Raw genomic sequence first — 16,216 nt, 5'->3', positions numbered from 1 at the left:
GCAGTTTTAAAGTAGCACAGTTTCCTGGACAGGTACCTCCTTGGAGAGCCATCCTTTTCCTTAACAGCGGCCCCTGTACTCCCTCTTAAGAGTGAAGTTCTCTTGGCCATTCTTCTTTAATTTCCAGCCCTGGTCCAAGGCTCTTAGAATTGGGGTGGCTCGCTGGTCCTTGTTTTTAAAACTATTCCTCGGCCTTTTAAATATTTAGCAGGAAAAAGACAAAGACAATCTGTGACAAAAGCAGTCTGATACTAACAAAGGCCAGTATCAAAGGTATAAGATTCAGTTAAAAGAAATCTTTATCAATGTAGATAACTTTTTGATCAAAGGAGAGCAGGTGATGGAGAGTGAGTGCTATTTCAACGTGTTATGGCAGAGCCCTGATTGGAGAAACGATCATATAAAGGACTAAGAAAATATAAAGGGTTATGTGATTGATTTTCTTTCTCCAAGAAATCTACTCTGGTCTACAGGTCTCTGAGAATACTTAAGGATTAGATTAGTGCCTAGCTCTGATCACTAACACAAGCAGTATAAAGCAAATGTTCAGTTATTTTGGTTAGACAAACAGATGGAAGGGGTTCTGTTAAAAAATGGCCAGAAATGGGGGGCGGGGGAGGGATGGATGAGGAGGGAGAACCTGGCAAAGTAGTAAAATTTCTTTTCACATTGGCTCTTGAGCACCAGCAGCTGCAATATCAGGTGGGTATTTCCTAGGAGTTTTGCATGTAGCAAAGATTCAAAATGAATCTGTAATTTAGGTCTGGTAGTGACTGGAAATATCCAAAGGTATGTTGCATCTGTTTCTTCTTAGTATGAACATGTGTTTGAATTTGTTACGTGAGAGGAAATAATTGGTAAGTAATTAGTAAAATGCTTAATCTCACTTTAATCAAAAGATTATTTTCTCTGGAAAAAGCAATCACGGCTTTGTGTTTTGGTGGGCTTGATCTCACTAATCTCAATTATCCATGGTTATCCATGCCTGCAGATAGCCTAATGTCTCCCATTAAAGACAGGAGGAACAGCTACTGGAAATGCAGGCACAGTGCCTCAGGGGTAGTAAGAAGCCTCCAGGGAGGGCTTATTTTGCAAATTGAGCCCTCTTTAGTAATAGCAACTGTGACAGCCCTCTTTAGGACTCTAAGAGTCTGTTTTGGTCTGGGTCTCAGATCCCTTCTCTTTGGTTTAAGGTGGAAACTGCTGTCCTTGCTGCCCTTGCTGCCACCTGCCTGGGCAGGTGAGCCATCAGCTCAGCCAGTCTCCCTGGGCTCTGCTTTCCTTTTCCTCCATCACCTTCTCCACTCCTTTGTCTTTGGGTATTTCTTGAGCCTTTCACTTTAAATCAACTCATTCTTTCACTTCTCTGGCTTTTTGGGAATCTAGAATTTCATTAAATGTCCTCCTAATACTGCTGAATTCTGCAATTACCCCCAGCCCAGGAATTCACAATTCAAATTAGCACACTGAAGACAATTACCATCTGTCAGTGGGAAATCCTATATTGTTTTTCCTTAAATTTTTAAAATAATTAAAATTGCAATTACTACACATTCTCTTAGGGTTTCCCTGCAATACATGATTGCTTTTTTCCTCTCTTTTAAAATTTTTTATTGAGATATAATTGATATAAAACATTGCTTAAGTTTAAGGTGTGCAATGTGTTGGTTTGATACATTTATATATTGCAATGGGATTAACACCTTAACATTAGCAAATATCTCTATCACATCACTTAATTATACATAATTGCTTTTTGCAAGATGTTTTTAACCACACTGCTACACATATAAGCATTGTTACTAAATGAAACCACTACATGAAATTATTATAGCTGTTAGGATTAGACATTAGACTTCTCTGCTTAACTACTATGGAAATGAAAAAGGACGTAAGAAAAATTTGAGACCAGAGGAAATGAGCACAAAAATGAAAAAGAGGTTTTTCTGTTTTATAATTTTAAAAATGTATCTTTTTTCTTTGACAAAATCTGCAAACTCAAAACACCAATCCATCTGCCAATTTGCTATCTGGAGAACTGTGAAAGGAATAATTTTCAAAGGCTAGCAATTCTCACAGAAAATATCAAAATTTTATTTTTTCAAAGCCTGACAAAACCATTTATGGATTTAGTTGATCTTCATTTTCTTAATCACTGCAGTCTTCCATCCTTCACCACGCTTCAGCCTGAATTAAAGAATCACAGGAGGTAGTGAGAGATGGACAGAAAGAGCCAACATGATGAGTCCTGCTTCTTAAAAGCACTAAAAAAAAGTCAGATCAAGGAAAAGGCTACATGAGACAACCAAACTGAGGTTATTAGATTATCTGTTGCCACATGCCCCAATAGCCCAGATCGCCACATCACTAGCCTAATGGAAGCTGTCTCCTGACTACAAAGAACAATGGCCAAGACAAATCACATTTATAACGAGCATGCCTAAAGGTGACACAGTCAGATCTCATCAGGAGTCTATTTCCTCTGTATGGGGAAGTCCCTAGGCAAATCTGAAAGTGATTTAACCTTTCTATATCTCACCCAGATATCTCCGTCTGAAACATTCCTGACACTTTTTCCTCTCCGCTGTGGTAGCATTCCACGGGGGTTAAACTTCTATAAAAGTAATATGAAAGAACTGAAATAGAGGTAGATTTTAACCTGATTGTCTTACAAATTGTCACTTGCCTATTTGATGTAGGTAATAGCCAGATCTCAAGAATTCTAACAATGTGAGAGTTAGAAAGGATATTGGAGATCACTAAAAACAACTTATTCATCTCATATATTAAAACCAAAGCTGAGGAAAAATTTTAAGAAGCTGAGAGAATTGGAATCTTGCTAAGGATAACCTGAGACTGCTACACAGGTCCTTACAGTCTTAGTCTAATTCTTTTTCCATTGCATCACTGTGCCTTACAGCAGGTAAACAGAAAACATGTTGATTTTATACATTTAATATAAGTAACCTTTTAGATAAAGAAGGCAGATAAATCGTTGCATAATAGAACCTCAGTGTTAAAAACTTTACTATACACCAAGGGTTCAATTCTCCCTCTGTTCCAGGTAATACATGTGAATCTCCTGCTAAAGTGTAAAAAGCAAAAGAAATTCAAGTGTCTCCAGCATGCGCTATGCTGATGGTTCTCTGCCCAATTCATCTGAACACCAGAACACATCCACCTTACTAACTGTACCTCACCATGCAGTGATTCTCAGTTGTGACATTATGGAAGGGCTCCCTCCCCCATACATACATACACTCACATGCACACTTAGAAGGATCTATCCTATTAGGTCAGCAAGCAGAGTTTGAAAAAATTTCCCAAGCACCATCCCTGCCCTGGCCTCCAACCAGTGGAAAAATCACTAATCCCCCCAAAAGGTACTTAGCCAATAAACACGTTTATGAAGTATCTACACTATGCCAGGCACAGGGTATAAAGTGGTGAAAAAAAGTTAATATCAAACACTCGCTTTGAGTTAGTACTTAGAAAATGCTCTCCTTGTATACTCAAAGTGCCTGGCATGGTCAACCCCTCAGTTTGATGTTTCCTTAATCTCCTTGAGAAATCTGCATCTGCACATAAACCAAATGATGAAAAGGTCCCTTTTGATTTTACCCTACCCAGCACTCTCTATTCCCGTCACATCTTCATTTTTCTCCTTAACATTTATCACTGTCTAAACATAATTTACTTATTGTTTGTCCTCTGCAATAAAATAAGCCCCCAAGAGGGCAAGAGTTTTTGTCTATTTTTTCCTACTGCTAGGTCCTCAGTACCTAGAACATATAGTAAATGCTCAATAAGTATTTGTTGTTAAATGAATGACAACACTTCTACACCTGCTGATTCTATTTGATATATCCTTGTTTCCTCCCTGGTCTCCCCACCATTCCCTTTAATCATTCTCCCATGCCCAGTGTATCAGCCCTCTGTCCTCTTAAGATTGTTCCTTCCAGCTACATCTAGGCAGAGTATAGCTAGCCTGGGCTCCATGATTAGCCATCACATGGTAATTTTCATTTATCCCCACCTTCTTATCTTCCAACGCACTTGCTGTGCCAACACTTAACCCTGTATTACGCCCACGGTCCAACTTATTTTACTCTTTGTCCAGTCCAGAGCTTTACTAGAAAAGATTTTAGATTCATGCTGGACCAGACCAATCACAATTCATGATAGGACTCAATGCTCAAAATTCATGGTATACAGAAAAAAGAGAATGTGACTAAGACTTAGAGCTGGCTTTAAAAATTGGGTATAATGTGCACTACCTGGTGTCTTTGGCTGAGTCAGCAAACTTTCTGGGCCTGTTTTCTCATCTGTAAAATGGGAGTTACAGTATCTACTTCATACCATGAGGATTATATTTGAAATGAAATAATGTATGTAAAAGCTCCTAGCAGATTTACAGAAATGTAGAAGTTGCTTAGTAAGTGTTAGCTCCTTCTCTTCCTTTAACATATTTCACTAAGCTTTGATGATGTTCTCACTCTTTGAAAGTGACTAACACCTACTTAGCAAGAAAATCAATGCTTTCTGGCATGAATCTTAATTTTCCTCTCTTCCCTCTTTTCCATATCAGAATACTATTCCTTCACTCATCCTGTATCCTGATTTAGAAATAGTGTCTCTCTTCTTTTTGAAGACTAACCCTCTGTCCATACCAATAGTTTTCATTTCTGGCTGTACATTAGAATCATCTGGGGAGGTTTTTTTTGGGAGGGGAGAGTTTTTGTAAAAGGCAGATGTCTGGCCCCCACCACAGACCAATTAAATATAAATCTCTGGAGGCGGGAACATGGTATCAGTATTTTTTTTTTTTAATTTCCTGGTAGGGTGCCAAGACAATTCAATGGGGGAAAGAACAGTCTTTTCAAAAAATATTGCTGGAATATCCTCATTCAAAGGAATAAAGCTGAACCCTTCTTTATATCATTCACAAAACATAACTTAAAATGGATCAGAGACCTAAATGTAATGGCTAAAATTATTAAACCCTTCGAAGAAAACACAGGAGTAAATCTTCATAACCTTGGGTTAGGTAAAGCCTTCTTAGATATGACACCAAAAGCACAATAAAAAATGACCAAAAAAATAGATAAATTGAACTTTATAGAAATTAAAATTTGGTGCTGCAAACAATATCAAGAAAGTCAAAAGACAACCCATAGAATGAGATAATCACAAACCATATACCTATTAAAGAACTTTTACTCAGAATATATAAAGGACTCTTAAACTCAATAATAAAAAGATAAATAACCCAATTTTTAAGTGGGCAAAAGATCTGAATACATATTTCTCCAAAAAATACAGATGGCAAATAAATAAGCACATGAAAAGATGGTAAACACCATTAGCCATTAGAGAAATATAAACCAAAACCATAATGTGATACGATTTCAAACTCACTAAGATCACTCTTATCAGAAAGATAGATAGTAATTATTGATGAGGATGTGGAGAAATTGAAACCCTCATATATTGCTAGTAGGAATGCAAAATGGTGCTGTTGCTTTGCAAAATAGTTTTTAGAAAATCCTGAAAACGTTAAACATATAGCTATCATATGACCTAGCAATTCCATTCCTAGATGTACACCCCAAAGAAGTGAAAACATATATTCACACAAAAACTTGTACACAAACGTACATAGCAGTATTATTCATATAGCAGCCATAGCGGCCCAAAAGCGTTTGGAAAGAACCTAAATGTCCATCAACTGATGAATGGATAAAAAGGAATACCATTCAGCAATAAAAAAATGAAGCACTGATACATGGAAAAACTTTGAAAATCTTATACTAAATTAAATGAAGCTACAGTTGACCCTTGAACAACATGGCTTTGAACTGTGCAGGTCCACTTATACCTAGAATTTTTCAAAAGTAAAAACCACAGTACTACACAGTCCATGGTTGGGCAAATCCAAGGATGTGGAATAATTGCAGATACAAAGGGCAAAGTGTAATTATACTCGGATCAATGCCCCCACCCCCACCATTGTTCAAGGATCAACTGTAGTCCAAAAGACCATATACTGTATGATTTCATTTATAAGAAATGATTAGAATAGGGAAGATTTCTAAGTGTAGAGAAACATTAGTGGTTACCTTGGGCTGAGGGTTGAGGGGAAATGAGGAGTGATTGCTAATGGTTACGGGGTTTCTTTCTGCAATGATGAAAATGTTCTAAAATTCACTGTGGTGATGGTTGAACAACTCTATGAACATTCTAAAAACCACTGGATAGGAAAGAGAGACAGGAAGTTCCTAAGGTAATTCTAATCTCAGTGTCTATTTAAAGAAACAAATTTCTGAACCACAACACTCTTAAGTGTATGGTATCTTACCTTCTAGATTCCTTAGGTGTAAAGATGGCATCCTCTAATTCTTCCTCTACCCCACATCCTTAAGGAATAATAACTGACACAGAACAGGAATGTGATATCTTTTAAATGACTTTTTTTTTTTTAAAGTAAAAGAGTGTTCTTGATGAATATTTTTTATTTTAATCAAAATTGTCAGAATCAGGCTGCCACCTGGCAGAATTGGTCTTCGTGGCAATCTTGATTCATTTGAGCTTCCCAGGCAATTAATTCAGCTGTAGCACATAGAGAGGACAGGCAGACAGTGCAAACCAAACTGACCGGTTCTGCCATTCAAAGTATGGTTGTTCCGTCATATACCAGTGGATGTGGCCTCTGGCCCTTAGGAACCATTCTTTTGACAGCTCCCTAGGACATGGCTCTGGTTTGACTGACTTTGTTTACTAAATAAATAAATTCCTACTTCTGGAGTAGCTTCAATTTTTAAACAGAAAGCCATCTATTGATAGTCACTGATACACAGGATTTTATTGTTTGATATTAAACAATTAAGAGTTATTGTTTTTTTCCCCTACAACTACACTATACATGAAAATAAATATAATCTAGAATACAGCCACTAGGAGTGGAGAGAGAGAGAGGGAGACTCTATACCCACTTTGCGCCTTAAAGGGATAGCTTTACTTTAATAAATCCAAAGTGCAGACTGTATTTCTTTCATGGAAATAAAGCTATCTTTGGCAAAATGTATATAAAAGATAGAGTCTGATGAACATTTCCTAAGATGAGTTTGATTATGTAGACACATTTAAAAAAAAATCCTAAGGATTCAGTCTTTTGATCTAGCAGTGATTTAGTAGACTTTAATAATTTAAAATAACTTTGAAATTGTTCCTTTCAACAAAGTCTCTGAAGGTACATACATGAAAAACACTGAAATAAGTCTAGGAGTTTATAAATATAGGGAACTGTGTCATTTATTTAACCCAGCAGATAAAAAATAGCAAAATATGACATCACAGTTGTCTAAGTATAGGACAAAAATCTGATTTAGAATCAGGTAGAGGTTTTCCTTCTATAACTCTAGTGAGTTCAGATGTACTCAGAAAAACATAACAAGTGAAGGCAATGTCAAGATAAGTAAAATTTCAAATCCTCAGGTAATTTTGAAATGAAATGAGTTTTCAGTTGGAAGATTCATTGATAAGAATAATTCAAAAGATATCATTAGAGCCATAATTTAGGAACCCTGTTTCATTAGTTCTCAAAACTAAGTATTGATTATACAAGGTAAACATGACAAGGCTGAATGATAAAAAAAAAAACAACTGACATTTTGTGTTCTCTCTCACTGGAAACAACCAGGTATATGCTGCTGACCAGAATACAAACTGCTCAAAGTGAGGCAGCTGGAAAAGATTATGTGGGTTAAGGCGCTGCCCCAGGGGCGGAACATATCACGATGTCACATCTCTCTTCTTGACGACCACAACTTTCACCAGAATCAGCCTGAGCCTTAGGGAACAAATTCAGTTACAAATACTAACTTTTGTTAAAACTCCAAGCAAACTATCAAATCAACTTCATACCTGGAACCTATCTGAAGTTTTCCGTGTTTCCCAGACACAGCGGAGTGAATGATTTTCACTGGGAATTTCATCTTAGAAAAATGCTCATGTGCATTTCTATGCATATAATTATGGGATATACTAAGAAACCACCTAGTTTTCATTAGGGGATGTTAAATAAATCACAATTTAAGGATAATTCCTCTTTTGCCTCTGGTGCAGGCTTTAGGTTTTTGAAAACATAAAATCTATAGAATGACATAAAGAGCTACAAATATGTATAAATACACTACTATATAGCTCCCATAATAAAAGATTTTTGGGGGTAAAATAAAAAAGGTTGGATTAGTATTCACCGTCTCCAACCTGCAATCCCAAGACATTGACTGTTATACAACTATGAAACAAAGACAAGGTGAAGGGTGAGAAACAACAGAAAGGACGGCAGAAAGGAAGACAAGGGCTCAGCAGGATAGAACTTGCTCCGGCTAGCTGGCCCGGCTTTCCCCAGCACCTTTCTGGTACCAGTTCTGGGTTTTTCCTTTAATGCAATTCACATCATCTCTCCAAGAGATGAATCTCCCTTTAAGGAAAGCCAAGCCAGCATCCAGAGGTAACGTGCAGAACCGTAAATGAAAAATGTCCACGTCTAGCAGGCAGACAAGCAAAGGAAAACCAGCTGTCAGTTTCAGACGCTCCTAGCTGTAACCGGGTTTCAGGTTTCTCTTTGCCTCTGTCTCTGCCTATCTCTCTCACCATGTCTCCCTCAATAATACCAGTTTTCTAATCACTTCAAATCACAAATACGTTCTCCATCTGTCCTTGTGAAATAAATGCTGATGAAACAGAAAAACAGAGTGCGATACTCACAACAATGAAGAATTCCTACACATGCCGTTCCATTTTCTTGCTTTTAAAAGATGGAAGGTTAATTTAGAAAGCCTTGCAGAATTAGAAAAATAAGGGGGAGGGGGATTCCACCCACACAATCCTCCAGCCCACCGCAAAGGACCCGAAGTCTTGCTGACGTCACAGATTCATGAATGGATGTAAATTGGGCTGGTTTAGGATTCCGCACAGACTTCGCTGTGGTGTGTGCCGTGAAAAAGAAAGGGAGGGTCCAGAGCAGCCTCGGCCAATAGGCTTCAGGCAGTCATGGCCTGCCTTCTTTTAGAAGGAATCTGGTCACAGAATAAACAGACTCCACCAATCAGGCGTCTGCTACTGCCTTAGGACAGACCGGCAGCCTGAGAAGGGTGTGTGTGTGTGAGTGTGTCCGCTCGCGCGCGCGTGCGTGTGTTTCAAGCTGTGATAGTCATGAGAACAGTATTATTGCTATTGAATGAAGGAATCAAAAATAGAATTTCGGTGGAATCAGTGCTACCAAAAGTGCATATAGAAGATAACGGCAATCTTTTATTCATTAGAGCTATTTTCTTTAACCCTTTTCTTGCTGTTCTACAATGTGCCTGATCTGATGTGATAAAAACAAATCAGAGAAGTAAGTTTCTAAAACTGGTGCCCAGTAGACACATATGCCTTGCACACCAAGACTTGTAAAAGCAAAATAGTAGAGGAAAAAAATGGGAATAATAACTTAGTGATTAAGGAAATATATAAGAAAACATTACATAAATGTAATTGTTTTGTAGAATAATATCACCTTGCTGACATTTGTGATGAATCAAAAGTAGGTGTGGAAGAATAATTTACTGCTACATTTAAATAAGGGTAGCACATTTCCTCTTTGGTTTATTAAACTTCTGACATTCAATCAAGGCACAGCTCCAAAAGAGCTTTTTTTTTTTTAAGATTTTTTTTATTGAGTCAGTCATTTTACCAAAAGAGCTCTTAATGTTTCTTTGAGCAAATTTTGGTTTTAGTAAGATGCCTTATTACTAATAACAAGAAAGCTGTATTAAATTCCCCCAAAGAGCTCATAACATTTGAAGTTTTTCTTATTTTAAAGATCTTAACACTTTTATTGAAGTATAATTGATATACAAAGAACTACATATATTTAATGTGTACAGTTTGATGAGCTTGGATCTATGCAAACACTCATGATACTATAATCATAGTCAAGGGAGTAGACTTATTCAATATTTCCCAAAGTTCCTTGTGTTCTTTGGGTTTTTGTTATTATTGCTGTTAGTTTTTGTGTTAAGAACACAACACGAGAGCCACTTCTTAGCAAATTTTGACATGCACAGTACAATACCATACTGTTAACTATATGGAAATGGGTTGTATAGCAGACCTCTAGAACTTACTCACCTAGTATAGCTGAAACTTTATACACATTGAATAAAAATTCCCCATTTCCCTCTCCTCCAGCCCCTGGCAACTACTATTGTATTCTCTGCTTCCATGAGTCTGACTATTTTAGATATGTTATGTAAGTGGAATCATGCAGTATGTCTTTTTTTGTGACTGGCTTATTTCACTTAGCATAATGTCCTCCAGGTTCATCCATGTCATCATAAATGGAAGGATTTCTTTTTTAAGGCTGAATGATATTCCATTGTATACACTGTATATATTTTCTTTACCCATTCATCTGTCGATGGACACTTGGCTTGTTTCCATATGTTGGCTACTGTGAATAGTGGGGCAATAAACATGGGAGTGCAGATATCTCTTCAAGATCCTGATTTCAATTCTTTTGCATATATACTCACAAATGAGAGTGCTGGATCATATGGTAGTTCCATTTTTAATTTTATGAGAAATCGCCTAATCGTTTTTCATAGCTGTTGCACTGTTTTACACTGGCATCAACATTGTACAAGGATTCCAATTTCTCCACAACCTTCCCAATACTTGTTATCTTTCTAAAAAAATAATAGCCATCTTAAGAGATGTGAGGTGATATCTCACTGTGATTTTGATTTGCATTTCTCTAATAATGATGTTGGGCACCATCTTTTCATATACCTATTGGCCATTTGTATGTCTTCTTTGGAGAACTGTTCAAGTCCCTTGCGCATTCTTGACATTGGTCTTGGCAATGATTTCTTCAAATGACACCAAGAGCATAGACAACAAAAGCAAAAATAGACAAGTGGGACTACATCAAACTAAAAAGTTTCAATCAACAGAATGACAAGGCAACCTACCGAATAAGAGAAAATATTTGTAAACCATGTATCTGATAAAGGGTTAATACATAATACATAAGAAACTCATACAACTCAGAGGCAAAAAATAAAATAACTTGTGAACTTTTTTGCTCTTCACTTTAAATTTTTTCAAAGTTACACAAAAGTAGAGATTAATATAATTTACTGCCTTTGTACCCCATAATTTCACTTCATAATTACCAACAATTTACTAATACTGATCACAACTTTTTTAAACTTGGGAAATGGCTTCAAATCCTTGAAACTGGAACAACAGTGGTTAATATAAGGCTATGGTTATAAGGTGTCCAGTGACCAAAAACATTCTGAACAGATATCTACTGTATCTCTCAATCAGATTATTTGTACAGCCGAGAGAAGAAAAGTGGTTGCCTGTTCCTGTGTGGTTCTGAAGGGTTCAAACCTGACACTAGTAAGTACTTCTCACTGCTTACCTTATTTGGGGAAAAAAAAACTTTCCAGGATTACTTTACACACAGCAAAGATGTTCAGTATACTGTTCTATATACTCAAGCAATAGAATATTATTGGCAAACAACATATTCAACAAATTTCTGTAAAGGAGCTTACTGTAGAATATCATTATGGAAAAGACAGACGAAAGAAATTTACCCATGTGAGATGCGTGTGCTCAAGACCAGTACAGTACTGGTACGTTCCTAGTAGGCCTGAGTGCACCACACTGACCTGTATCAATCAATATGTCTCTGTCCCAAGATTATTTTAGAACCTACAAATGGAAAGAAGACATCTCTGTTTCCTTCAATACTAACCAAAGCCAATAGAATACACTGAAAGAACTGGATTTAAAAAAAAACAAAAACAAACCTTCCAAATAATACAGACTAACTAATAGAGAGGCAACCTCTTTGTGGAACATGTCAATGAGGTGGCCAGATCTGTTACAGAAGCTAACGTGTTCACTGTAAAGTTTGACAGCAACATCATTACTCAATCAGTTCGCTAGGAATCAGGATAGGTCTCTGAAGGAATTCAACAAAACAGAGTATATAAATGGTTCTAGTAACAGCCACTTAAGATGTTGGCTTAATATATAATCTGGCAAATAAAAATTAGCTGCTTCTACAGACTTGCCATTTTAGTAAGATGAACTTAGTCTGGGTTAGCATGCCTCCTCATAAGCACAGAAATATCAACTGTGCCAACAAAAATTTCTCTACGTCAGATATCATGGGAAATCACTGGGAAGATAAGTTGTATCCCCAAACTACAGAAACTGCACAGATTATTCTTAGAGGAGGCCAGTGTTATTGTGGGGACAGAATTTGGAAGGTAGGGAGAGGGGGCCATGAAAAATGAACGTCCTAGAGCAATACTTCCTGAGAATTTCCTGTAATGATGGAAATGTTCTATAATTTTCACTGTCTCTTACAGTAGCCACATGTGGCAACTTAGCATTTGAAATGTGCGTTTATAACTGAGGAACTGAATTTTAAATTTTATTTAATTTTAATGAATTTAAATTGAAAAATAGTCACATATGGCTGGTGGCTACTGAACGGAACACTGCAACTCTAGAGATATTAAACCAAGTCCCATCATCACAAGTAACTTTTCATCTCAGCATGTGGGATACTAAGTATGGAGGACTGCAAAACCATTATCAAAGTGCGTAAGCTCTTTCACAAACCAAATGAAACGCTTCAAATTTCAATAATGACCAGAAGATGACTATGGTCTCCTTTCTCAAGAAAATATTAAAAACTCGTTATCAGGAAAAAATTTAAGAAGTTTAGGTACAATATTCTGCTATATAAATATGAGCAACTCTAGAGTTGGATTTTTTCTTCAGAAAAAAAAATTTTTTTTTAAGGAAAATGACTCATTTAAACCAGAATCTAAGAGAAGTCCAAAGTAGTATAACCCAGTGGCAATTTTTGTCATAAATACCAGGAAAAAGAAAGAGTATAATGACCTCAATGCTAATGCATGAAGCTTCAGATTTCCTTCACAGGTAACCAGCATGGTTCAAAGCTAGTAAAGAGATCTGGGTTCAAATCCTGACTCTGTCGTTTATTAGTTAATGTAAGTTCAGATAAACCTGAGTGTCAGTTTCTCATTATTAAAGTGCGGATGAAATGTACAGTGTGGGGAATATAGTTATTAATAATGCAATATCTTTGTATGGTGATGAAGGTGGTCAAAAGGTACAAACTTCCAGTTATGTGATAAATAGGTGCTAAGGATAAAATGGACAACATGATTACTATAATTAGCACTGCTGTATGTTACAGATGAAAGTTGTTAAGGGAGTAAATCCTAAGAGATCTAATCACAAGGAAGGAAAAATATTTGTCTTTTTTTTCCTTTTCTATGTATATAAAATGATAGATGTTAACTTAACTTATTGTAGTAATTTCGTGATGTATGTTAGTCAAATCACCTCAAACTCATACAGTGTTGTATGTCAATTATATCTCAATAAAGCTGGAAGAAAAATAAAGTGGGGATAATAATAGGCTTTGCCTATTATGTGAAAGTTAAATAACACATGTAAACACCTCAGCAGAGTACCTGCATATACAAGGTACTCAGTGAATGACACTGGTAACTGTTTTTGTTTTATGATTGTTTTAATTTAAATACCATGGGCCCTTCTACTCTCTTAACAAAGGAAATTTCAGTAACTATGTAGATTCAGGAATAAAAGACACAGAAAAGAATAAACAAAATAAAGCTTTATTTTGCTTATGATAAAGCTTGAACAGACTTTTGCTGGACATTTTAAAAAGATGTACTAGTGACACATCTTCCAAAGAAAAGCCTATCCAAATCATTTTCCTTTGGGAGGCTGGGGAATACTCTCTGAGGTCCTGAATTCAGGTGAGAGGGGGAAAACTGTCACGAAGTTAAGCGAGGTGAACAAAAATTCTCTTTATCAAAAAAAAAAAAAAAAACCCAACTAAATTTTTCTACAGAAAGATGTAGTTTGTATGAACTAATACATTAAACAATGTGTCTAATAGGTGAGGACACTAGTCAGAATTCTCCACTGCCATACCAGAACTCTGACCCTAACTTTCCCTGTTTTCAAAGTCTATGGCTCCTCAAACAAGTTTCAATATTCAAAGACCTCAGCCAACTATTACTTCAACTTTGTTGTTGTTGTTATCTAGCTGTAATTAAATGTTTATCTGAGAAAATAATATTTAAGAAACATCTAGGGAAAAACATATAAGTATTACTAAAATCTGTCCTTGCAACAAGGGAGATCATCAGAAAGCTACATGCTACCTAAATATCATTAGCCTGGTACTCCTTAGCAGAAGCATTATTACTGAGTTACACTTCTATGTTATGGCCTTAATTTCATCAAGAACTATTATAAGGAACAGTCATACCGCCTTTACATTCTCTATTATCTTGCATGACGTCTCACATGTAATAAATTCACATGAGGAATTGGTTTTAGAACTCAGGACCAGGGGAAAGTTTTCTGTTCTTAAAGAATTATTAGGCATCTACCTTTTAGATGACAGCAGTGTAATCCACTGAAATGCCATTTTTTTTTTTTTTTTGTCCTTGGTGGGAAGCTCAGAGCCAACTTTATGCTCAAATCTATCAATCTATCTGTATCTATATACAGTTTATTTTAGCTTTTCATGGTTTTCATTTTTGTTTTATCTTCCTTGTTTGGGGTTTGATTTTCCCTTTGTTAACCTTGCTATATATATATATATATTTCGTGATAAGCACTTCAAATCTTTTTAGAAAAGGTAGACTACAAATAAAAAATTTATACTAAATACATATCTATTAACTTTTAAAAAGATGAAAGCCTCATGTTAAATTCTACAATCATCTATCTTTATGATAAAAACCCTAAAAATACATGTAATTATGGCAAACTTTGAAGAATATTGTGAGTTAAGTGGATTTGAAGTCTAATATTTTTTAATCAAAGGATAATAAAACATCTAGTTAACTGGAGAAAAGTAATTGCTTAGAGAGTTTATATGCTTTTTAGAAGTAAATCTTAATAGCTTAATGAAGTTTTAATGTATTATCCCTGTTGAAAGGATGATTACAAACAAGGGATGTAAGAATTCTCTGATTGATAATGAAAATGCACTAAAATTAAATCAAAAGCAAATGGATTTCTCAATAAAATATTTAACATCCCTGAAATACACCACTCCATAACATACACATTCTGGCAAGTTACATAAACCAAACCATTGTGGGACTAAAAATAATATCTTCAGTAATAAAGGCACTTTACATATTGAAAGAGTAAAAAATGCTTTATATATTGTTTTATTCATCCATATAGAATTCGTAGTACTTTCTGAGAGGTCATGTAAAAAAGTTAACCATTTAACTTCTATTCTTCTGATTCCATTTTCATTTCCCCCTTCTTTAGCAAGATACAAGTTGGCATTTCCACTTTAGCCTCATAATGCATGTAACACAATTGAAGATCAAAACATAGAAATAGTGAAAAATTGCCATTATTTTAAGTCTAGCCCTGCATCTTCTTCATTTGAGAAAACCATCTCTCCTCCACTCTCAGTGCAAGTGGTTCAGATGAAGCCAACCCCACCTGAGGGTAGGGCTTCAAGAGTGAACATGTAGCACAAAGCTGGCCAACTCACCTGGTGGGTCATAATGATCAGTGAAAAGACAGACACATGATCTCAGCCAGCCAATGAGAATCATCCATGTTCTCATGATGTTTGCTACAACTATTGGGGAGAAGGCATATCTGTTTAACTGGGACATGAGCTATAAGGTATGTAGAGAACTGTCATCTTTGTCCATAGATAGGGCAGAGGAAAGCAGATATGAGAGATAAAGGATTCCTGACAAAAGTAACTGAGCATCTAACTTCAGTCCTGTCTAAAGCTAGTTACTCTGCTAGATCTCTCAATTACATAAACCAATTAATCCATTCCCTCCCCATCCTTTTTTGGGGGGCCTAAACCAGTTTGATGTAAGTTTTTTGTCACTGGTAGCCAAAAGAGTTCTTATTAATACAATGTCATTAATTGATTCTCTTCTGTCATACTCAAGACACCCCAATATCAGATTCCCTGAACTATGAGAGTCCCTTTTTTGACATTAATACTGCCAACACTTCACTAGATTAACTTTCAAATTCTGTTTTCTCACTCTCACATAGTATTTGTACTTCATTATTGTCTTTGTCA

General features: G+C 36.1%; 1 protein-coding gene across 3 annotated transcripts in view; it reads right to left on the bottom strand.

Moving 5' to 3' along the window:
• Positions 1 to 16,216, bottom strand: part of MAP3K13 (mitogen-activated protein kinase kinase kinase 13) — a 152,795-nt gene that overhangs the window by 75,403 nt on the left and 61,176 nt on the right. Inside the window, exon 1 of one of the 3 annotated variants that reach the window (XM_031452664.2) lies at positions 8,773 to 9,477. The exons of the other annotated variants lie outside the window; for them this stretch is intronic. The gene's annotated coding sequence lies outside the window, so the exon portion shown is untranslated. Of the gene's footprint in view, positions 1 to 8,772; positions 9,478 to 16,216 lie in introns of those variants that run through there. 3 annotated transcript variants of the gene reach the window in all.

This window comes from Camelus dromedarius, chromosome 2, assembly GCF_036321535.1.
Source record: "Camelus dromedarius isolate mCamDro1 chromosome 2, mCamDro1.pat, whole genome shotgun sequence".
Taxonomy (NCBI): Eukaryota; Metazoa; Chordata; class Mammalia; order Artiodactyla; family Camelidae; genus Camelus; species Camelus dromedarius.
The sequence above is the reverse complement of the archived record's forward strand: the minus strand, read 5'-3'. Positions and strand labels throughout refer to the sequence as shown.